This window comes from Muntiacus reevesi, chromosome 3 (genome assembly GCF_963930625.1).
Source record: "Muntiacus reevesi chromosome 3, mMunRee1.1, whole genome shotgun sequence".
NCBI lineage: Eukaryota > Metazoa > Chordata > Mammalia > Artiodactyla > Cervidae > Muntiacus > Muntiacus reevesi.
In genome coordinates this window covers 57,349,297-57,372,701 of record NC_089251.1, presented here as the reverse complement: position 1 = coordinate 57,372,701, position 23,405 = coordinate 57,349,297, and the positions used below count along the sequence as shown (strand labels likewise).

At 44.8% G+C, this 23,405-nt stretch overlaps 1 protein-coding gene across 2 annotated transcripts in view; it reads right to left on the bottom strand.

Moving 5' to 3' along the window:
• IL1B (interleukin 1 beta) overlaps positions 1–20,509 on the bottom strand; it is a 35,927-nt gene extending 15,418 nt beyond the window's left edge. Inside the window, exons 1-2 of one of the 2 annotated variants that reach the window (XM_065927306.1) lie at positions 20,466–20,483; positions 8,454–8,606 (exon numbers count right to left, since the gene is read on the bottom strand). The gene's annotated coding sequence lies outside the window, so the exon portion shown is untranslated. Of the gene's footprint in view, positions 1–8,453; positions 8,607–20,465 lie in introns of both variants that reach the window. The other variant, XM_065927305.1, reaches the window with a different exon arrangement.
• Between the last annotated feature and the right edge of the window lie 2,896 nt (positions 20,510–23,405).

The following is a 23,405-nucleotide window of genomic DNA, read 5'->3' as shown; positions in this document are numbered from 1 at the left end:
GACATGAGTTTGAGTAAACTCCGGGAGTTAGTGATGGACAGGGAGGCCTGGCATGCTGCAGTCCATGGGGTCACAGAGTCGGACATGACTGAGCAACTGAACTGAACTGAACTGAATGCTTAGTGAAATAAGTCAGATAGAGAAAGGCAAATACTGTTTACAATCAATTAAATGTGGAATCTGGGACTTCCTGGGTGGCCGAGTAATTAAGATTCCACACTTCCACAGCAGAGGGCGTGGGTTTGATCCCTGGCCAATAAACTAAGATCATGCATGATGCATGGTGTGGCCAAAAAAAAAAAAAAAAGCAAACTAGTGAATGTAGCAAAAAAGAAGCGGACTCACAGATATAGAGGACAAAATAATGGTTACTAGTGAGAAGAGATGAAGGGGGAGGGACAGTATAAGGTGGGGAAGTAAGAGGTACAGACTATTAGATATAAAATATGCTACAAAGATATATTGTACAATACAGGGAATATAGCCAATATTTTATAAATAACCATAAATGGAGTTATTATTTTCATTTAGTTACTCAGTCATGTCTGACTCTTTTGCCATCCCATGGACTATAAACCACCAGGCTCCTCTGTCCATGGGATTCTCCAGGCAAGAATACTGGAGTGGGTTGCCATTTCCTCCTCCAGGGGATCTTACCGACCCAGGGATCAAACCTGAGTCTCCCACATCACAGGTGGATTCTTTACCACTGAGCCACCAGAGAAGCCCATAAAAGGAGTACAACCTACAAAAATTGTGACAGTCTGTTGTACACATGTAACATATAATATTGTATAGCAACTATAACTCAACAATAAAAAGTCAATGCAAAAAAAGGGGGGAAAATCTTTCTTTTATTGGGCACCTACAGAGGATGAGGTGGTTGGATGGCATCACCAACTCGACGGACATAAGTTTGAGTAAGCTCCGGGAGCTGGTGATGGATAGGGAAGTTTGGCGTGCTGCACTCCATGGGGTTGCAAAGAGTTGGACACAACTGAGCGACTGAACTGAACTGAACTGAAGTACCAGGCACCTTTATCTCATTAAATTATTTAGTCTTCACTATTTACCTTTGAAATTTAAGGTAAATAGTACTGATCCATTTCACCTGTGGGGAAACTGAGGCTAACAGAAGTAATTTATCTAAGACCAAACAACTAGTAAGTGTTGAAATCATGACTCAGATATGGGTTTGCTGAACCCAAACAAGATCCTTTTTTTTTTTTTTTTAATCACTTAATTTATTGTCATGAACACTTCTTGCCCCATTCCTGTGATGTCCATGGTGTCCATCTTTCCGCTCCTTTCTCAATAATTCGGTTATATTCCAAAGGATGTCGTCCTGGCAGATTGCGTGTTTGCCCCTAAGTGTTTCTACACTGGCCTAGTAGGGTTAGGGTGGACTCTTCCCTTCTTTTCCCACCTGTGACAAGTTGTGTGAGCTTGAGTCTTTCTCCTTCTCTCAGGGCACCACAGGGACTTTCCAGCTGGGTTCTCAGTTCTCTCTCTTCCGTTTTCTGAGTATCTTCCTTATTCCTCTTCACTTTCTTACCTGCTCTGGCCGCTGTGTTGCCTGATCTCCTCTGTCCTATCCTTTTTCCTTAAGATTTTGCTATAGCACTGTCAAAAGAATCCCTTTAGGGTTTCTACCCCCAGAATCTTACACCTTTAAAACAAATGATGCTAAAAAATACATCTCTCCTAAAATCTGTGATTAAATGCATCTCTCCTAAACTCTCTGTTGTGTATTCTACCCGCTGGTTGTTACATAATCAAAGGCGATTTGGCCACTTCCTTCTATGGCTTACTTAATTTCACTTCTTGACTCATTTTCTCCGAATTGGCTAGAACTGAGTTTTCTATTTTCTGGGAGAGGAAGTTCTCAGCAAGGTCACTCAGGATTTATTGGGTGTACTGGTTAAGTCTAGTAACCCAAACTCTGGGTGATTATCTCCCCTAATTACTGAACGAGGATGTCTGATTGTGTAAAGGTGTTATAACAATTCTGCTCAAATTTCAATACAGTGGATAGATATTACAGAATTCACCAACCTCTGACTTGGAGTTTCTTTCTCACCCTTATATTAGAAGGTTAGAAAATCAACACCTCCCTTTAAAGCATCAGTGGAACTGTCACATAGAACCCGTTTTTCAAATTAGGTTTTTATAGAGTGATGTTTGACGTGATAGTTCTAGAAATGATCAAAGTTAATTGATGATGTGCACAGGCAGAAAGTTATATGCTAGAGCTAGTCTCAATATCCTTGGGACTTGCCTGGCGGTCCAGTGGTTAAGAATCTGCCTTCCAATGCAGGGTATGTGGGTTTGATCCCTGGTCTGGGAGCTAAGATTCCATGTGCCTCGCAGTTAGTGAGCCTGCACACCACAACTGGAGAGTCCACATGTGACAACCAAGAACCAATACAGCCAAAAATATATCAATAAATTTAAAAAAAACCCAATACCTTTCTTGGGCTTTTTGTTAATACATGTGTGTGTTAAGGCGCTTCAGTCATGTCTGACTCTTTGCAACCTGCCAGGCTCCTCTATCCATGGAATTCTCCAGGCAAGAATACTGGAGTGGGTTGCCAGTCCCTTCTCCAGGGGATCTTCCTGACACAGGGATTGAAGCTGCGTCTCTTACATCTCCTTCCTCGGCAGATAGGATCTTTACCGCTATCACCAACTAGGAAGCCCTTTGTTAATATATATGCACATTTTAAGATTTTCAAATAATTCAGAAATATTTAGAATAAAAAGAGGAAACTCTCCACTCCCCTTCCCCACTTCCTCTCTCACTGGAAAAGGCATTCAGTCAGAAAGTATCCCAGTCATCACCACCCAAGGGCTCAGCCATCCCTCCGTTCATGATACACCATCAGTTCCTAGAAAGGGTCTTTCTTGAGTGCTTCCTAAATGCCTGGAGTCTGTAGATTTCTCTTCATCTCCATACCTCACTACCGTTCAAGTCTTCCTTCTCACCTAGTTTATTTCAATCATGTCCTAATTGGTTCACTTGCTGCCATGGAAATTCCATCCATCCATTCCCCACACACCAGTCACAGGGATCACAAAACAAATCTGGGACCCAAGCCCTGGTATCAGTCCTGTCGTTGGCTTCCCATCCCCTTTGTGGATGAGCCCTCCTGAGCAGGGCAGACAAGTCCCATCATGGAGTCTCCTTTCCTCTCTGAGCCCATGCTTCGGCCCTCCCAAACTATTTGCAGTCCCTTGAATGTGATGACCTTTCTGGGCTTTGGTACGACCTGTTCTTTCTGGCCTGAAACCTCCTTCTCCTATTTGGGGTTTAGCCAAACCCTAGTCCTTAAGGCTCATGCTTTGCCTCCTCCATGACAAGTCTCTTCCCAAGTTGGGTGGTGGGTACCCTTCTTACCTATGATGTGCCCCTAACACCCTCTGCAGGCCTCCTTAATTGTGTTTTATTTGCTTGTCTCCATTACTATTTTTTCTTTTTATTATTGGAGTATAATTGCTTTTGGAGCTTCCCTGGTGACTCAGATGGTAAAGAATCTCCCTCATTGCAGGTTTGATCCCTGGGTTGGGAAGACCTCCTGGAGAAGGGAAAGGCAACCCACTCTAGTATTCTTGCCTGGAGAATCCCATGGACAGAAGAGCCTGGTGGGTTACAGTCCATGAGGTTGCAAAAAGTTGGGCACAACTGAGTGACTAACACATGCAAAATTGCTTTGCTGTGTTCTTTAGTTTCTGTCGTACAATGAAGTGAGTCAGCCATATGTCTACATGTATCCCCTCCCTCTTGGGCCTATCTCACCCTGTCCCCCTCAGCCCATCCCTCTAGGTCATCACAGAGCACTGAGCTAAGCTCGCTGTGCTATAGAGCAGCTTCCCACTAGCTATCTGTTTTACACATGGTAGTGTATATATGTCAACCCTACTCTCCTAGTTCATCCCATCCTCTGTTTTTCCCCCATGTCCACATGTCTGTTCTCTACATCTGTATCTCTATTTCTGCTTTACAAATAAGGTCATCTATACCATTTTTTTCTATGGGCTTCCCAGGTGGCAGTAGGGTAAAGAACCTGCTTGTCAATGCAGGAGACATAAGAGATGTGGATTCGATCCCTGGATCGGGGAGATCCCCTGAAGGAAGCCATGGCAACCAATTACAGTTTTCTTGCCTGGAGAATCCCATGGACAGAAGAGCCTGGTGGGTTATGGTTCATAGGTTTGCAAAGAATTGGACACAGCTGAAACAACTTAGCATGCACATACCATTTTTTGTAGATTCTACATATATGTGTTAACATATTGTATTTTTTTCTTTCTGACTTCACCATATATGACAAACTCTAAGGTCATCCACATCTATACAAATGACTCAGTTTCCTTCCTTTTTATGGCCAAGTAATATTCCATTGTACATATGTACCACATCTTCTCTATCCATTCAACTATTGACGGACATTTCAGTTCAGTTCAGCTGCTCAGTCATGTCCAACTCTTTGTGACCCCATGGGCTGCAGCACACCAGACTCCCCTGTCCATCACCAACTCCTGGAACTTGCTCAAACTAATGTCCATTGACTCGGTGATGCCATCCATTTAGTTCCTTACTATAAATGTACCTGTTGCAGGCTTGGGATTATTACAGCTTTGACTTCTGTGCCTGGCACGTAATGATGCTCCATAAATGTTGGTTGACCAAATGTATGAAAGTCAGGAGTGATAACACCATGCCACTCTCATTGCTTCCATCTTATGCTAGCTTCCTCTAATGGGGAAGAGTTTTCTTAGAAAAGAATCTCCTTGCATGAAAAGCAGAGATTCATCGGAAGTACAATGTCCATCCCAGAATGAACTCTTCAGCAACAAATAGGCCTCCCCAGACTCTTAGAGCGGGAGAGTGGTTCTGGGCCCAGTCAGGGGTGTTACCCTCTGGGAGAAGCTCAGCTCCTGCCATGAAGGCACAGTGTACACCTTACTGCTTGATCTTGTGTCAGAGCAGGGCCCACCTGCTTCTCTGGGGAACTCTGACCCTTTTATGAAGTTAGTTTTGGGACAGGCAGGTAATGGGAGCTCCCCCCATAACCACAAACAGGTGATCTGGGCCTCACCAGAAATACCCTGGAGGCAAATTTCTGGAAAGATGCTTCAATTTCTCCAATAGGGCAATTTTGAAGTGTTTCTTGAGGGCTTTTCAAATTCCTCTGAAAATGCAGGAATTCTAGGAAGATGAAGTCAGAGCTGATGACAGGTTGGGGTGACAAAGTTTAGGTCAGGTCAGGTAAGGTAATGTCCATCATTCATTCAACACACCAGGTACCAGATTGATGTGTGTTTGTGTGTGTATGTGTGTATGCACAGAGGAAGGGTAACACAACTAAATGAGACATGATGGCTGTCCTCAAGGAGTTTTTGCAAACGTCCACAATTTAAGGTGGAATATGGCAGTGCCGGGACAGATATAAAACATCATGAAGCTGTCGTCTCCTTTTCCTCTCCACACTCAGGGACATAGCCAGGCCACAGGAGGAAGAGAAACATGTTCCAGCTCTCTGTGGGCTGCATATGCTCCAGACTGCATGCTGGGCTGCTTTTGGGGGACTTGTGGACTTTGGTGGGAAGGGTCATTTAGGGCAGGGCAGGGCTGAGGACCCGAGAATGCCAGGAAAGGAGTGGGGTGAGAATCCCCTCACTCTGGACAAGAGACTGTGAGGAAGAGCAGCACTGGCCTTGGCAATATGGTGTCTGGAGAAACTACAAAAGTCTTTAGGTCCTACTCTATAGCACAGGGCATTCTGCTCAAAGTTATGTGGCAGCCTGGATGGAAGGGGAGTCTGGGATATATGGATATATGTATATGTATGTATGAATCCCTTTGCTGTCCACCTAAAATTAACACAACATTGTTAATTGGCTGTACTCCAATGCAAAATTTGTTGTTGTGGTTCAGTCACTCAGTTGTGTCCTACTCTTTATGATCCCATGGACTGCAGCATGCCAGGCTTCTCTGACCTTCACTGTTTCCCAGAGTTGCTCAAACTCATATCCACTGAGTCAATGATGCCATCTAACCATCTCATCCTTTGTCACACCCTTCTCCTGCCCTCAATCTTTCGAGCATCAGGGTCTTTTCCAATGAGTCAGCTCATCGCATCAGGTAGCCAAAGCATTGGAGCTTCAGCTGCAGCATCAGTCCTTCCAATGAATATTCAGGGTAGATTTCCTTTAGGATGGACTGGTTTTGGATCTGCTGTTTACTGACAATCGAAACTGGTTGTATTCTCATTGTGTCCCCAGGCCAGGGTATGTGATGAACAATTGTTGTTCAACTGGGGATTGATCAGACCATCCTTCGCAAGTTCCGGATGACTGATTCTTTCTGGATTCTGTTTAGGTCTTACTCCTCCTTCTCCAAAGGATGCAGGCCCTGGAAAGTTAGTGTCATTCAATTCAGTGCCTCTGGGTGGGCGGCTCATGTCCCTCGGTCCTGCCAGGGAGATTGTACTACTTTAGCTGATGGGGCAAGTTTCCCTGCCTCTCTCAGTTCCTCATGGGAGTTCCTTCTAAAATTGCTTGCTCAGTCCAGAGAGTGACCTTACCCAATAGGGTCCTACTTCACAGGGGCTTAAGGCACTGTGATGTCCTGATCAGATGTCTTCTGCTGAGCTCCCCAGGGCAGCCAGTGGTCGAGGGACCAGCCTGGCCCAGGGTCCAGCCCAGATCCAGCAAAGCACAGACTCCCATGCAGGTACCCAACTTCCGGCTCAAGGTCCTCCCACCCACGCTGTATGTTCAGATGGAGAGAGCATGAGGTGCTCCACTGTGCCCCTGGGAAACCCCAGGACTCTGAAATCTCAGTGTCAGCCAAGGCCACGTTCTTCACACAGTTCCTGCCACTTGAAATCAGTCCCCTGCTTGTTGTCTTTTTTAAAAATTTAATTAATTCATTTTTGGCTGCGCTGGATCTTCATTGCTGCCCAAGGGCTTTCTCTCATTGCAGAGGTGGGTGGACTTCTCGCAGGGGACAGGCTCTAGGGCATGTGGGCTCAGTAGTTGTGGCACATGGGCTGAATCACTCTGAGGCATATGGGATCTTCCAGGATCAGGGATTGAACCTGTGTCTCCTGCATAAGCAGGTGGCTTCTTTACCTCGAGACCACCAGGGAAGCCCTGCCTATTGTCTTTTCTAAAATGACGTTGTTGACAAGGGGACTAGTCTGGTGTGAGTGGAGATGGAGGGAAAAGGGAATACATTCTCAATGTTTCCTCTGAATCCACAGCGGTCAGGTTGGCTGAGCACATGTGGTTTTGTCAGACCACTTAGCTCTTATGTTGTCTTGTAGATACCCAACTCTCAGGAGTTGGCTGGTTTCTGTGAATTCCAGCAAGTTCTTTAACTCTTTCTTTCCAGAGGGTGATTTCCTAGGAGACATTATTTTAAAGTATCAAGAGTACGATTGGATTCACCTCAGGCTCCTGTTGTCACAGGACAGGGGGATTTCCTCTGACTTCTTTTAAGTTCTAAGTCATGAGAAAGCAAGCCTACAAACAAGCAAACTCATCACATGGATACCCAGAACTGAACCTTTTAACTTAATCTCCCCAGGTGACAGCGTCCTTCTTGGTTACTAGGGAACCGCTTTGGGTGTGATGGTTTGGGGACATAGCTGACCCTCCCCACCAGTCTGTAAGCTCCTAGGGGGCCATGACAAAATTGTCCACCTCGCCTTCTCCTGTGACACCTTGCTTAGGGCAAGCACTCAATGAACCGGCTGAGTTATCACTGAATAAAGGATTCCAGGAGGCACTCAATCAGTGAGTTGAAAAGACCAAGGAGGGCATCAGATACAGTGCTGCCCTGCTTGTCCTGCCTGCAGATGTCATTCCCTTCATAAAGAGGAGTTGTCCCTTCCTTATGAGAGTGACCTCATTTCCACTGCTGCCACTGAATCTCTGACTGTAGAGATAATCCAACAGGGATTGTTGGTTGTGAGTGAGCGCTGTGCTGTGCTTAGTTGCTTCAGTCGTGTCCGACTCTTTGCGATTCTGTAGCCCATCAGGCTCCTCTGTCCGTGAGATTCTCCAGGCAAGAATGCTGGAGTGGGTTGCCATGCCCTCCTTCAGGGGATCTTCCTGACTCTGGGATTGAACTCACATCTCTTAAGTCTCCTGCATTGGCAGGTGGGCTCTTTATCACTAGCACCACCTGGGAAGTCATGTGAGTGAGTATGTGTGCTTTAAGACTGGAAAATGCTAACTGGCAACAGTGACTCCTAAAGATCTCACTTGACCTGGGGCTGCAGTGAACTTGGGGATTCCTGTTCCCCAGTGCGCATCACTGCTCCTTTGTCTCATGAGACTTCTGACTGAATGGAACCCCAAGTGGGCTTACGGCACAGGGGTTTCCTGAGGTTTCCCACATCCCTCATAATTTATCCTCCTCCCTTCCCAAAGGTTATCATTACCTTCCATGTAGTATTTTCAGTACTGCTGGGAATACAAAGATGGATTAAAGATGGTTTAATCAAGGAACACGGGCTTCCCTGGTGGCTCAGTGGTGAAGAATCTGCTTCCAATGCAGGGAACCTAGGTTCGATCTCTAGGTTGGGAAGACTCCCCTGGAAAAGGTCGAAAAGAGTTGGACACGGCTGAGTGACTAATATTTCCACTTACTTATCACCTTGAATATAAGGAATTAATACTCCAGGCAGAAGAAGCCTTACTCTGGCCACCGCCAAAGTTGGATGCCTCTTGGAAAGGCTTCATTTCAGCAATCATGCATGCAGGCGTCCTGTTCTCGCATGCAGCATTCCTGCTTTCTCACTCCCCCACTCTCAAAGCACCAGTTATTCATCCTTATCAGAACCTCTAGCCCACAGACATCCCCCCTCTCTATCTGCCCCCTCTCCTTTTGCTTCCTTATCCATCCAGTGTAATTTCTAGGCTCCATCTTTGCAACCATTTCCTTGACAGTCTTCTCAGCAGACTTCCTCTTTTTCCTTCCTAGCGTACGTGTGCATGTTCAGTAGCACAGTCATGTCTGACTCTTGATGACCCCATGGACTGTAGCCTGCCAGGTTCCTCTATCCGTGGGGTTATCTGGCAAGAATACTGGAGTGGGTTGCCATTTCCCCCTCCATTTCTTCCCTAGTACTCACTAGACAAAACCTCTGACTTGGTTGTGTTAATGGTCTGCCTCTCCGTCGGGACTGCTGGGGACTGTTGGAGAAAACCACTTGGCCTTACATGTGGCTGTGACCTGGATGCATGGGCTCCACCACCACCCACTGCTCTCTCATTCTGCTCAGTCATCCTTGGAAGCTTTCCTTGGTGTTTGTGCACAGCAGCAATATCCTGATTCCATCACTCACATGCTCAGTCCTTGAAAATAAATCTCATCATCTGAAAGTCTGCTCAGCATCTCCCACCATACTGTCAACTGCATCCCACCCACCCCTACTATGCTCTTATTCCTGGAGTGGTACAGGCTCTTTCTTTTCCCCAGGTCCTGAACATCCTGACTCATTGCTATTTATTTATTTTTGGCTGCACGGGGTCTTCATTGCTGTGTGCGAGCCTTTCTCTAGTTGCAGAGAGCAGGAGCAACTTTCTAGTTGCCGTGTATGGGCTTCTCATTGCAGTGGCTTCTCTTCTTGCAGAGCACAAGTCCTAGGTGCATGGACTTTGCAGCTTGTTGACTCTAGGGTGTGGAGATTTCAGTGGTTGTGGTACACTGGTTTAGTTCTTCTGTGGCATGTGGAATTTTCCTGGACCAGGGATTGAACCCATGTCCCCTGCATTGGCAGGCAGATTTTTATCCACTGAGCCATCAGGGAAGTCCCTGACTCATTATTATATAATAAAAAATTTTATCTGAACTTTGTCCCAGATTTCTGGCAGGGTGCTTCTGAAACCCTTGGAATTTCCTCAGTGACAGGTAATGATCTGACTCATGGCAGGGCATCTAGAGAGTTTCATGCTGGTGCCTGGTCATCAGAAGGACCAATTTGATGATTAGAGGGCTGGGGCTGGGAGACACATGATATCAATCCTTTCTTCTGGCCTCCTGGGATGAGAGGGGGGCTGGGGATTGAGTTAAATCACATAGCCAATGATTTAATCCATCATACTTGTGTAATAAAATCCCCCCAAACTCTGGACACTGAAGCTTGGAGAAGCTTTCTGGATGGGACACACAATGATGCACCAGGCAGTTGAGGCATTCTGACCCACAGGAAGAAGGCAAGAAAGCTCTGTGGTTCCTCCTAGACCTTCCTCTAGATGTCTTTTGGCATCTGGCCTGTCATTTGGCCTGTCTTCCTGATGTATATCCTATATAATAAAATTATACTTTACACTACAATTGTTGTTGTTCAGTTGCTCAGTCATGTCTGACTCTTTGCAACCCTGTGGGCTGGCTGCAGCATGCCAGGCTTCTCTGTCCTTCACTATCTCTCAGAGTTTGCTCAAGCTCATGTCCATTGAGTTGATGATGCCATCCAACCATCTAATCCTCTGTTGCCCGCTTCTCCTCCCTCCCTCAATCTTTCCCAGCATCAGGGTCTTTTCCAATAAGTTGGCTCTTCACATCATGTGGCCAAAGTACTGGAGCTTCATCTTCAACATCAGTCCTTCCAAGGAATGTTCAGGGTTGATTTCCTTTAGGATTGACTGGTTTGATCTATTTGCTGCCCAAGGGCCTCTCATATAGTAACAATAATAGTACTTTCCTGAGTCCTGTGAATCTTTCTCATGATTTATCCAACCTGAGGGGGTCATGGGAACTTCTCAGGTTACAGCCACTTAGTTGGAAGGGTGGGTGGCCTGGGGACCCCTGAAGCACAGCTGGCATTGAAAGTAAGGGATGGTGCCTTTTAACTTGTGGGGTCTGTACTGACTCTGGGTGACTATTACTAGAGCTGAATTGAAGTATCCCCATTTGGGGTTCAAATGGGATACCCTTCTTCTCAAAGAACTTGTACTGACCTTGCTCATCTTCAACTATTTGCTCTCTGCAGCTCCATCTCACCAGACCCACTCATGTCTTGCTTTTCTAAAACAAAACAAAGGAAGACAACATCTTTCCTCTACTCTCTGCCTATTGCTTTGCTTTTCTTGAAAAAGTGCCTTCTCTTGCTTCTCCTCCCACTCTTGAACCCTCAACGGTTTGCTGCCTCCCAGATGGAAACTTCTCTCATGAAGGTCATCCCTGGCCCACAGATGATGGACCATTTTCTGCCCCCTCCCCTTTAAAAAATTATTTATTTAATTTTTTGGTTACACTGAGTCTTTGTTACTCCATGGGCTTTCTCTTGTTGCAGCAAGTGGGGACCTGTCTTTGTTGTTGTGCATGAACTTCTCACTGGGGTAGCTTCTCTTGTTGCGGAGTACGGGTGCATAGGCTTTGGTAGTTGTGGCTCTCCGGCTTAGTTGCTCCACAGCATGTTGAATCTTCCCAGACCAGGGATGGAACCCATGTATGCTTCACTAGCAGGCAGATTCTTATCCACTGAACCACCAGGGAAGTCTTCCCCTCCCCTTTCAAATTTGACTTCTCAGCAGTATTTCACATTATTGACTATTTTCTTATCTTCTTCAACTATAAACCCCTACTACCCTAGCTTCTGGAATACCACATTGATTTTCCTTTGTCCTATTTTTGAGTTTATTTTTTTTAATTATTGAATTTATTTATTTGGCTGCGTGGGTTCTTAGTTGTGGCACGTGGGATTTTCATTGTGTTATCAGGATCTTTCCTTGTGGCCTACAGTGGGCTTAATTGCCCTGTGGCATGTGGGATCTTAATTCCCTGACTAGGGATCGAACCTTCTTCCTCTGCATAGCAAGGCAAATTCTTAGCCTCAGGACCACCAGGGAAGTCCCGTGCCCTTCTCTTGTATTTCCAGCCTACAGAAGTCTCATCATCCACATGGGTTCCTAGAGCACTACCTTGATTCCTTCTCCTCATTCACTAAGCTAGCTCCTCTTCTGATCAACCACTTGTTTGGCTTCTTCTACCTCCAAGATAACTTTGGTCTCTGTGCATATACACCCTCTGGGTCTGCTGCTCCCTAGTCCAGATGACAACCCCCAACTCACCTCTTCATTGGTCTCCCTGCTGTTCATCAAGTGACCCTCCAACTTATTCTCCACCTACAGCTGGGATGATATTTTCAGAACAGATGCAGTCACATAGAGCCAGAGCTTTATGTGGGGCTTCCCTGGCGCCTCGGATGGTAAAGAGTCTGCCTACAAGGCGGGAGACTGGGTTCAATCCCTGGGTTGGGAAGATCCCCTGGAGAAGGAAATGGCAACCTACTCCAGTATTCTTGTCTGGAGAATTCCAAGGACAGAAGAGCCTGGTGGGCTATAGTCCATGGAGTCAGAGAGAGTTGAACACGACTGAGTGAAAATATTTTTTGATTTGGTCTATGTAAGGTACTAGTGACTTTTTGGTTCAATGAATGAATGTCATGTCCTAGCTTAAACCCTAATAGCTTATTTTATTTATTTATTTATTTTAATTGAAGGATGATTGCTTTGCAATATTGACTTGGTTTCTGCCATATATCAACATGAATCAGTCATAGGTACACATATGTTCCCTCCCAACTCCTACCGCATCCCACCCCTCTAGGTTGTCACAGAGCACTAGTCTGAGTTCCCTGAGTCACACAGCCAATTCCCATTGGCTATCTACTTTGCATAGGGTAGTGTACATGCTTCCATGCTATTCTCCATCTGTCCCCGCCTCTCCTTCCACTCACCTATGCCCACAAGTCTGCTCTTTATGTCTGTGTCTTCATTGCTGCCCTGCAAATAGGTTTATCAGTACCATCTTTCTAGATTCCATATATACACATTAATATATGATACTTGTTTTTCTCTTTCTGACCTTCTTCACTCTGTATAATAGGCTCTAGGTTCAACCACCTCATTAGAACGGACTCAAATGTGTTCCTTTATACGGGTGAGTAATATTCCATTGTATTTATATACCTCAGCTTCTTTATCCTTCAACTGTTGATGGACATCTAGACTGCTTCCATGTCCTAGCTATTGATGTAGTGCTGCAAGGGACAACCTAATAGTTTCTCATGAACCTTAGAGTCCAAGCTCCTGGACACAGTTTCTAGCCCTTCTGACCTAGCCCTTATACACGCCTCTCTTTAACTTTAGTTGTTATCATGCTCACCCTCCCTCTATGCGGGACACTCTGCCTTTGTTTTCCCTGTTATTCATCTTCTACATTTCAACTTTCATGGGCCTTTTCCTGTCTCACCTGCTAGTGGGTCCTAGTCACTTCCTGCTCCACCTATTATATACCAATTACATTTTTATTGTGGTTGTTTACAGTATCTATTTGCACACCCTTATCCGTGTCTCAGTACCCCCATCACTCCATATTCTTGGCAACATTTGATGTAGCCAGACTTTAAAAAAATGGATAACTTGCTAGAAAATGATATCTTATTATAACTTAATTCCCATTTTTCAAATTTTTAAAGAGGTTGAGCATCTATTTAAATATTTTCTAGCCAGGTGTGTTCTTCTATGAAATGCTTATAATTTTCCCTGATGATTATTATTTTTAAAATTCATTTGTAGGAGTTCTGTTTATATCACCTGAATACCAATTTTTTTTTTTTTTACTCCACTGAGTGGCAGGTGGGATCTTAATTCCTTCTGTCTATGTCTATGTGCTTAGTCTCTCAATCGTGTCCAACTCTTTGCGACCCATGGACTGCAGCATGCCAGGTTTATGGGGATTCTCCAGGCGAGAATAGTGGAGTGGGTTGCCATGCCCTCCTCCAGGGGAATCTTCCCAAGCCAGGCATTGAAGCCAGGTCTCCCGCATTGCAGGAGGATTCTTTACCATCTGAGCCACAAGGGAAGCCCAGAATACTGGAGTGGGTAGCCTATCCCTTCTCCAGGGGATCTTCCCAAACCAGGAATCAAACCAGGGTCTCCTGCATTGAAGGCGAATTCTTTACCAGCTGAGTTACCAGGGAAGCCCTAACCAGGGATCAAATCATGCCCCCTGCAATGGAAGTGCAGTCTTAACCTCCGGACCACCAGGGAAGTCCCTAAATATCGATCTTTTGGGAAGTGTGTATGTTGCAAATATTATATTCCAGTTTGTAGCTTACCATTTCACTTTTAATGAGAAAAGTTTAACTTTTAAAATGAGATCAAGTCGATCCATTTTCTAGTTATGGTCTGTACCTTTGGTGTCTTGTTTAAGAAATATCTTCCTGCCCAAAACCACAAAAATATCCTCCTATGTTTTGTCCTAAAAGTTTTCAAGTTTTGCTTTTCACATGTGTGCCTTTATTCCATTTAATTTACTGCCTCCTCTGCTGGAGAGGGGCTTCCCTGATAGCTCAGTTGGAAGAATCTGCCTGCAATGGAGGAGACCCCTGTTCAATTCCTGGGTTGGGAAGATCCACTAGAGAAGGGATAGGCTATCCACTCCAGTATTCTTGGGCGTCCCTTGTGGCTCAGCTGATAAAGAATCCACCTGCAATGCAGGAGGTCTGGGTTCGATCCCTGGGTAAGGAAGATTCCCTGGAGGAGGGAACGGCTATCCACTCCAGTATTCTGGCCTGGAGAATTCCATGGACAGTATAGTCCATGGGGTCTCAAAGAGTCGGACATGTCTGAGTGACTTTCACTTTCATTTTCGGCTAGGGAGACGCTACAGGAGGATGTAAAACATCAGTCTTGTTTCTTGCTGATCCCCAGAGCCCCAAGTAGTCACTGGTACCCAATAAGGGATCTGTGACTAAACAAATAAATAGTTGAGTGACTGAAGGTAGAAACAAATTAGCATGGGTGTTCAAAGGGAGCAAGAGATACCTTTGAAGACATGAAGGAGAAAAAGTAGGATAGTGGTTCTCAATCCTGGGTCCCCAATGGAATTCCCCAGAGAGCATTAAAATGTACTGTGGAGAGACTTCCCTGGTGGTCCAGTGGCTAAGACTCCATGCTCCCAATTCAGGGGCCCTGGGTTCAATCCCTGGTCAGGGAACTAGGATCCCAGTTGCTGCAACTAAGACCTGGGACAGTCAAATAAATTCATTAAATAAATAAAAATAATTTTAAAAATAAATAAAGGGGAAGGGGAGGGAAGACAGCTGGTGAGAAGGACCAGTAGAATGGGTAGAGACTGTGAGGAAGAGAGTAGTGGGGAATCTGCCCCGGGACAAAGGTGAACGAACAGATGTCAAGGGGATGATTTCCCAGGGATCCCCATGGACACAGCGCTCCTCCCAATCTCCAACTCAGTCACCAGTGAGCAAGGGTTCCAGGTTCTCTCTTTCTGCTCCTTGCTCTAGGAGCAGAATAGTGACTGATATACAGGAGGAGAATGGAGGCAGCCTGGTGGGGAGTGGGGGTGCAGAATGCAAAGATGGAGGAAGAGGATGAGGCTTCTGTTCCCAGAGGAGGAAGACTGGGGCTACAGAGAGGCCTGTGGGTGATGCCAGACTCCACCTTAGGTCAGGAAGGAAGTATTTCTATGAAGAATGATGTGAAGTGTTGTGGTAGAAGCAGCCAGCTATAGTCAGCTTCCTGAAGTGTCAAGCCTTTTAGATGGCTTTTAAAAGCCATTTAACGGTGTTTTCCCCTTCATGGATCACAGCCTTGTCGTGGCAAAGGAGCTATGGTTTTTCCATCATGTATGGATGTGAGAGTTGGATCATAAAGAAGGCTGAGCACCAAAGAATTGATGATTTTGTATTGTGGTGCTGGAGAAGACTCTTGAGAGTCCCTCGGACTGCAAGGAGATCAAATCAGTCAATCCTAAAGGAATCAGCCCTGAATATTCATTGGAAGGACTGTTTCTGAAGCTGAAGCACCAATACTTTGGCCACCTGATGCAAAGAGCTGACTCACTGGAAAATTACCCTGATGTTAGGAAAGATTGAAGGCAAAAGGAGAAAGGGGAGGCAGAGGAAGTGATGGTCAGATAGCATCATTGACTCAATGAACGTGAATTTGAGCAAACTCCGGGAGACAGTGGTGGACAGAGAAGCCTGGCATGCTATAGTCCATGGAGTTGCAAAGAATCAGAAATGACTTAGTAACTGAACAATAACAACAAAAAATAGAGTTTTATTTGGTGTTAAAGTTCACAGGAAACTAATATAGTAACAATGGGAAGCTATTTGAGAAGGCTCAAGGGAGTGGCCTGGAAGTTCTGTGTTGTTATAGCAGGTGACTTAGGGTGAGTTCAGACTTGGATCTTTGCATTCCTGGCACAGTCACCTGGCTATCCTAGAGCATCTTCACCTTAACATGCCTTACGTTGAACCTTGATATTTCTGCTCAACCCATCCCTACACCCATCTCCCAGCTCTCACCAAATGGTACTCCAACCACCCAATTGCTTAAGTAAAAGTCTTAGTACTCATCCTGAATTTCTCCCTATCCCTGTTCTGTCACCCCATTCAATCCATCAGAGCTTCTGGCAGGCTCTGTCTCTGACATAAATCCTGCCTGTGTGTTGCCAGTTCATTCCAACTACCTTTCAAGGGACTCCTTTCAAGTTTCTTCCAAGAACCTTCACTGCTCTGCCTGTCAAGACAGGCAGGCCTGTAAATGAAACCAGGAGACTTAAAATGTAGCCAATACAACTGGGTGGAATTACACTTACAGGTTATTCTTCCTTGAACAACAAACATTTGTTATTTATATAGGGAAACAGGCCATCTTTCTTCTCATGCCAACTAACAGACGTTATTGTTGACAAAATCTGCTGATACCACCAGTACTGTTTTTGAATGCTCAACTTGAATTATTCTCACTGTCATATATGGGAGTTATTCTTGGGGAAAGGTAATTGAGTTTTCCAAAGCAAACAAATTTGAGGTGTGCCTCTGGAGCATGACTCATGGAATCAGATTCTTAGAGGGAGCTCCGCGTGCCTCCAGGTGACTGTAAAGGAGCTTTGATGGCTGCCATGGGGGTTGGTTGACCTTTGCTGCAGTCATCAAGGTTGAAGTTTGGCTTGCTTGCCTAAGTGTTCCTTATCTGATTACTGAGAATCAGATTCATAGGGGTTGATTAATAAGCTAGAACGCCAATGTATCACATTTATGGTGAAGGCCATATCTACAGTAACTATATGTAGTCAAGTTCATATCAGGATGAAAGTTCTGACAAATGCATAACACAGGTGAGGGGCTACCCTGGTGGCTGAGTGCTAAAGAATCTACCTGTTAATCCAGGAAACAAGAGTGTGATCACCGATCTAGGAAGATCCCACATGCCGTGGAGCGACTAACCCCATGCCCCACAACTATTGAGCCTGTGCTCTAGAGCCCAGGAACCACAACTACTGTGCTCACGTGCTGCAGCTACTGAACCTGAGACCCTAGAGCCTGTGCTCGGCAGCAAGAGAAGTCACTGCAATGAAAGTCCGCTTACAGCACCTGGAGAGTAGCCCTGGCTCGCTGCAACTAGAGAAAAGCCCCTGTAGCCAAGAAGACCCAGCACAGCCACAAAATCTAACTAATAAATAATTTAAAAAATAGCATGTGAGAACCATTGGACTGCAATTTAGATTTTCCTGAAAAATTGTGGTTGCCATTGACTTAACCTTTCTGCATACTGTAATTCTCAAGCCCCTAATATTAAAAGACATGTTCCCATCTGCTGCTTTACTGCCAGTTTTCTTTTTGAAACCTTAATCAGTAAGTCAAGTGAGGCTTAGGAAGCATCATTATGAGCAAAGCTAGTGGAGGTGATGGAGTTCCAGTTGAGCTCTTTCAAATCCTAAAAGATGATGCTGTGAAAGTGCTGCACTCAATATGCCAGCAAACCTGGAAAACTCAGCAGTGGTCACAGGATGGGACAAGGTCAGTTTTCATTCCAATACCAAAGAAAGGCAATGCCAAAGAATGTTGAAGCTACTGCACAATTGTGCTCATCTCACAGAGTAGTAAAGTAATGCTCAAAATTCTCCAAGCCAAGCTTCAACAATACATGAACTGTGAGCTTCTAGATTTTCAAGCTGGCTTTAGGAAAGGCAGAGGAACCAGAGTTCAAATTGCCAACATCCGCTGGATCATTGAAAAAGCAAGAGAGTTCTAGAAAAACATCTACTTCTGCTTTATTGACTATGCCAAAGCCTTTGACTGTGTGGATCACAATAAACTGGAAAATTCTTCAAGAGATAGGAATACCAGACCACCTGACCTGCCTCTTGAGAAATCTGTATGCAGGTCAGGAAGCAACAATTAGAACTGAACATGGAACAACACACTGGTTCCAATTAGGAAAAGGGGTACATCAAGGCTGTAAATTGTCACCCTGTTTATTTAACGTATATGCAGAGTACATCATGAGAAACACTGGGCTGGATGAAGCACAAGCTGGAATCAAGATTGCTGGAGAAATATCAATAATCTCAGATATGCAGATGACACCACCCTTATGGCAGAAAGTGAAGAACTAAAGAGCCTCTTGATGAAAGTGAAAGAGGAGAGTGAAAAAGTTGGCTTAAAGCTCAACCTTCATGGCATCCCGTCCCATCACTTCATGGCAAATTAGATGGGGAAGCAGTGGAAATAGTGGCTGACTTTATTTTTTGGGGCTCCAAAATCACTGCAGATGGTGACTGCAGGCATTAAATTAAAAGACACTTGCTCCTTGGAAGAAAAGCTATGACCAACCTAGACAGCATATTGAAAAGTAGAGATAATACTTTGCCAACAAAGGTCCATCTAGTCAAAGCTATGGCTTTTCCAGTAGTCATGTATGGATGTGAGAGCTGGACTATAAAGAAAGCTTAGCGCCGAAGAAATGATGTGTTTGAATTGTGGTGTTGGAGAAGACTCTTGAGAGTCCCTTGGACTGCAAGAAGATTCAGTCAGTCCATCCTAAAGGAAATCAGTCCTGAGTCTTCGTTGGATGGAGTGATGTTGAAACTGAAACTCCAATACTTTGGCTGTTGACTCATTGGAAAAGACCCTGATGCTGGGAAAGCTTGAAGGCAGGAGGAGAACGGGACGATGAGATGAGATAGATGGATGGCATCACCGACTCAGTGGAGATGAGTTTGAGTAAACTCCAGGAGTTGGTGATGGAGAGGGAATCCTGGCATGCTGTAGTTCATGGGGTTGCAAAGTGTCGGACACGACCAAGTGACTGAACTGAACTGAATCAGTTCCTATTGTTCCCTGACCTCCATTCCTGAAAGGCTCACAGCTTTCTGTTGAATGAAAAAGCAGATTTCTGTTTTGGGCAACATGGCTGAGTATAGACTTTGCAGGGTCTTTCTGCCTCAAAAGAAATGTTGTAGATAAAACAGACTTAAACACACATTTTTTTTTTTTTTTTAATTTCCAGTAAGGAAAGGAAATCTCTAAATTCCTCCTTCTGTGTCTCTCACCCCCCGCCTCCACTCCATGCCGTCTAAAGTGAACTTGAGCCAGAGGGGTGGTAAAACAGCAGCAGGTAAACATATTGCAAATTCAGTCTTCCTCCCAGAGAGGAAAACACTTACTTTAGCATTGTGGTCAGTGGCACCTCTGAATTAGAGTTCAAGGTCAGTGGGAAGGTTGGGACTGACCCCAAGGTCACAATCTAGGACCTTCAAAGCATGCTAAACTGGGCTCCAGGTTATTCACATTTTCCTGGTCTTCCAGCAGTTTGAGTTAAATCCCTGGACAGGGTGATATTAAAAATGTTTGACAACTTACATAGCATAGACACCAGCTAATCAGAACAGGATCCAGCCAGAAAAGATCATGACTACAATAATGATGTCTGTTGTTGTTTTGTTTGTTTAATTGCTAGGTCATGTCTGACTCTTCTGTGACCCCACGGACTGTAGCCCACCAGGCCCCACTGTCCATGGGATTTCCCAGGCAAGATATTTGAGTGGGTTTTCATTTCCTTCTCCAAGGGATCTTCCTGACTCAGAGATTGAACTTGAGTCTCCTGCATTGGCAGGTGGATTCTTTACCACTTGGCCACCTGGGAAGAATTTGCTTCCCAATGCAGGAGATGTGAGTTTGATCCCTGGGATGGGAAGATCCCCTGGAGAAGGAAATGGCAACCCACTCCAGTATTCTTGCCACAATAATCCTATGGGACAGAGGAGCCTGGCAAGCTACAGTCCATGGAGTCGCAAAGAGTCCTGTCAGACAGGACTGAGTGACGGAGCAGGCATGCCCAGTCTCCCAGCAGAGGGAAACACAATCCTCTCTGCAAGCAGGACTCCAATCTGCCATCGATTAATGTCCCCACGAGCTAACATCCACCGTCAATGAGCTCACAATCAACGGTCACTGAACACAGAGCCACAAACAGTGAGTGACACGAATCATTCAATAGAAACTACACACAACAGCTGGGACCTCCCAGACCTCGACTCTTGGAATGCCTGAATATAGAATACAGCTGCCACCAGAGTGAACATTTTAATCAGTACTTACTACACAGCAGGCCCTGTTAGAAGCACTGCATACCTTGTGCCAGATGCGGTGACTCAGCTCCACACTCACCTTCTCATTTGCACTGGATTAAAAGGTGGGTAGAAGGTGGTAGCTATTTTGGTCTTGGCAGTGCCTCTGGCAGCCACTGCCAAATGGGCAGTAGCAATGGTAGTGACAGCTCCTGTGGCTTGGACTGAGGCAAGGACTTACATGCGAAAGGTCCCTGAAGGGACAGTGGTCAGCAGATGAGCAGTACTCTATAGCTCCTGCTGTCTCGATCGTGCATACTGCTACGTCACTTCAGTCATGCCCAACTCTTTGCCATCCCATGGACTGTATCCCACCAGACTCCTCTTTTCATTGGATTCTCCAGGCAAGAATACTGGAGTGGGCTGCCATGCCCTTCTCCAGGGTATCTTCCCCACCCAGGGACTGAACCGGCATCTCTTATGTCTCTGGCTTTGGCAGGAGGGTTCTTTACCATGAGTGCCACCGGGAAAGCTCACCACACTTAAGAATAAGCTCATTTCTACATTGGGCTCCCTCCGTGGCTACTGAGAGATAGTAACTCAGCAAGGTTTATTGCTTAATAGTGAATATCTGAGAGACACGTGAATATGATCCTAGGAAAGTCTTCTGTGTCTTTGAAAGGTCCATGAGGCTTAAATTTTCCTGAAGTCCTAGCAAGTGTTTTTATAATCACACCCATGTTTTCAAGACAGATTCTGTGTTTCTGTTCTTCCTGGAAGACACTTTTTAATTATAGCATTGTTTGCTCTCTGGAGAGGCTGGGAATGAGAAATAGTTTTATTGTTGAACTTTGCAAGTCTGGGCTCTTAAAAGTTTTTTTTTTCAGTTGGAGGATAATGGCTTAACAATACTGTGTTGGTTTCTGCTGTACAATAACATGAATTAGCCATGAGCATACATATGTCCCCTCCCTCTTGAGCCTCTTTCTTACCCCTACCTCCCCCGATTCCACCCCTGTATGTTGTCACAGAGCACCAGGCTGAACTCCCTGTGTTATCCAGCAACTTCCCACTAGTTATCTATTTTACACATGGTAATGCATATATTTCAATGCTTCTCTCCCAATTTGTCCTACCCTCTCCTTACCCCAATGTGGTACCTGGAGGTTTGAATTTTTTTTTTTTTTTAGTTATTTACTTATTCCCCACAGCGCACTGAATGCTTAATAAATGGTTATGGACTTTGAGTTTCACTTAAATGGGTATGTTCCATGTCTAATTGGCTCCTGCACAATTGCATAGTTCCTCTCTAGCATCACCAGGAGAGGGGGAGCCACTTTGGGTTGCACTGTGCCAGGTGGAAATGCATGAATTCACCCTGGCTCCTGACAAAGAGCATGGGAAGATGCTAAACTGAAACCTTCCATTTTTAGAACAATGTAGTGATGTGGCACTCATCACTCTCAGGTGGTATTTTATCCTGCAGTTACCACTGGTATTTTATGACAGTGCTTACCCAGGTATGGATTTTATTTCTCATGCAGGAAACTGAGGACAGGAATGAGGTTGAAGAAGACTCTAGATAGTGAAACCAACATTCATATAATTTCTATTATGTGATTTTTGAAGAATTTTGTTTTGCATTCCTTTAGGTGGTGCAGTGGTAAAGAATCTATTTGCCAATGCAGGAGACCCAGGTTCCATCCCTGGGTTGGGAAGATTCCCTGGAGTAGGAAATGGCAACCCACTCCAGTATCACTGCCTGAAGAACTCCATGGACAGAGGAGCCTGGCAGGCTACAGTCCATGGGGTTTCAAAAGAGTCAGACACAACTGAGTGATGGAGCATTAATGCTCCATCTTAAGGGAGCTTAAGCATTGAGCAGCACTTATCTAACTTGATAGTTGTAGGCTGACTGAATGTTTGAGATGTCCTCAAAAATTATGGCTTTGGTCTTAGAAAAGCTATTTGAAACTATTACTTCTAGTGATATTTAAACAGCATGGCCACTGAGTCTGGAGACTTCCCTTAGACTATGAAATATCCTAGATGGTAAAATCACATCATCTTTGAGTAGAAAAATGCTTATCCTTTCGTCCTGCACAGCGGGATAGGAACCTAGCTTGTTCCATAATGAAATCAGATGAGTAAAGCGTACTTTACTAAGAAAAGAGTTGAAGCAAAGAAATTTCTGCTGCATTTACTCTGTAGGAAATCATCTATCCATCAGACTTCCAACTGACCTCAACTCTTAAGAAATAGCTACAACAAGCATAAACATTGAGTTACATTTTTAAAGAAACTTTCCCACGATTTAGGGGACTGTTGACTGGATAAACTGACAGATCTATAATTCTGGGAGAGTAGACTGTTGCCCTGACTGGTTTGACTTATTTCAAAGCTACACTTAATTTTTTTGTGTGTGTGAAATAATCTGGATTCTTAAAAAAAAAAAAAAAAAAGTTGGATTGCATAATATTGAGAAATACTGAGCCATTTGCCTGGAAGAAGTAGATGTGAGAGAAAATTTGAACTAATTTAGAGATGGATACTATTGATATCTACCTTCTGAGACTTTTAGGCTGACCCACTGAAGAGGCATTACTTAACAGCACTAGGCAACTATGGGGATGATCAGCTTAGAGTGTTTGGTGGTATTGTGTTTGTGAGAGAGAAGGGGAAGAAGGCAGTAAGGATTCCAAAGTAGGGGCCAAGTTATGCATGAGATATTTGATCCATAACATAAGGGAGATTGAAGCAAAGAATCTCAAGCAAGAGGGGTGTGCATTTATTGATCTTCCTTTAAGAAGGACACAATGATAAGCATTGGGAAAATGAGGATGAGTAAGAATTGGTCTCTGATCTCAAGAGGCTCACAGGTTTGCTGGAGGACAGACAAAAATATTTGATAAGTATGGCAGAGTGTTAGAGATGCTCTGATAGAGGTCAGTGCGGGAGACCAAGAAGAGAAGGGCCAGTTGATTGAGTCTAGAAATCTGGGAGA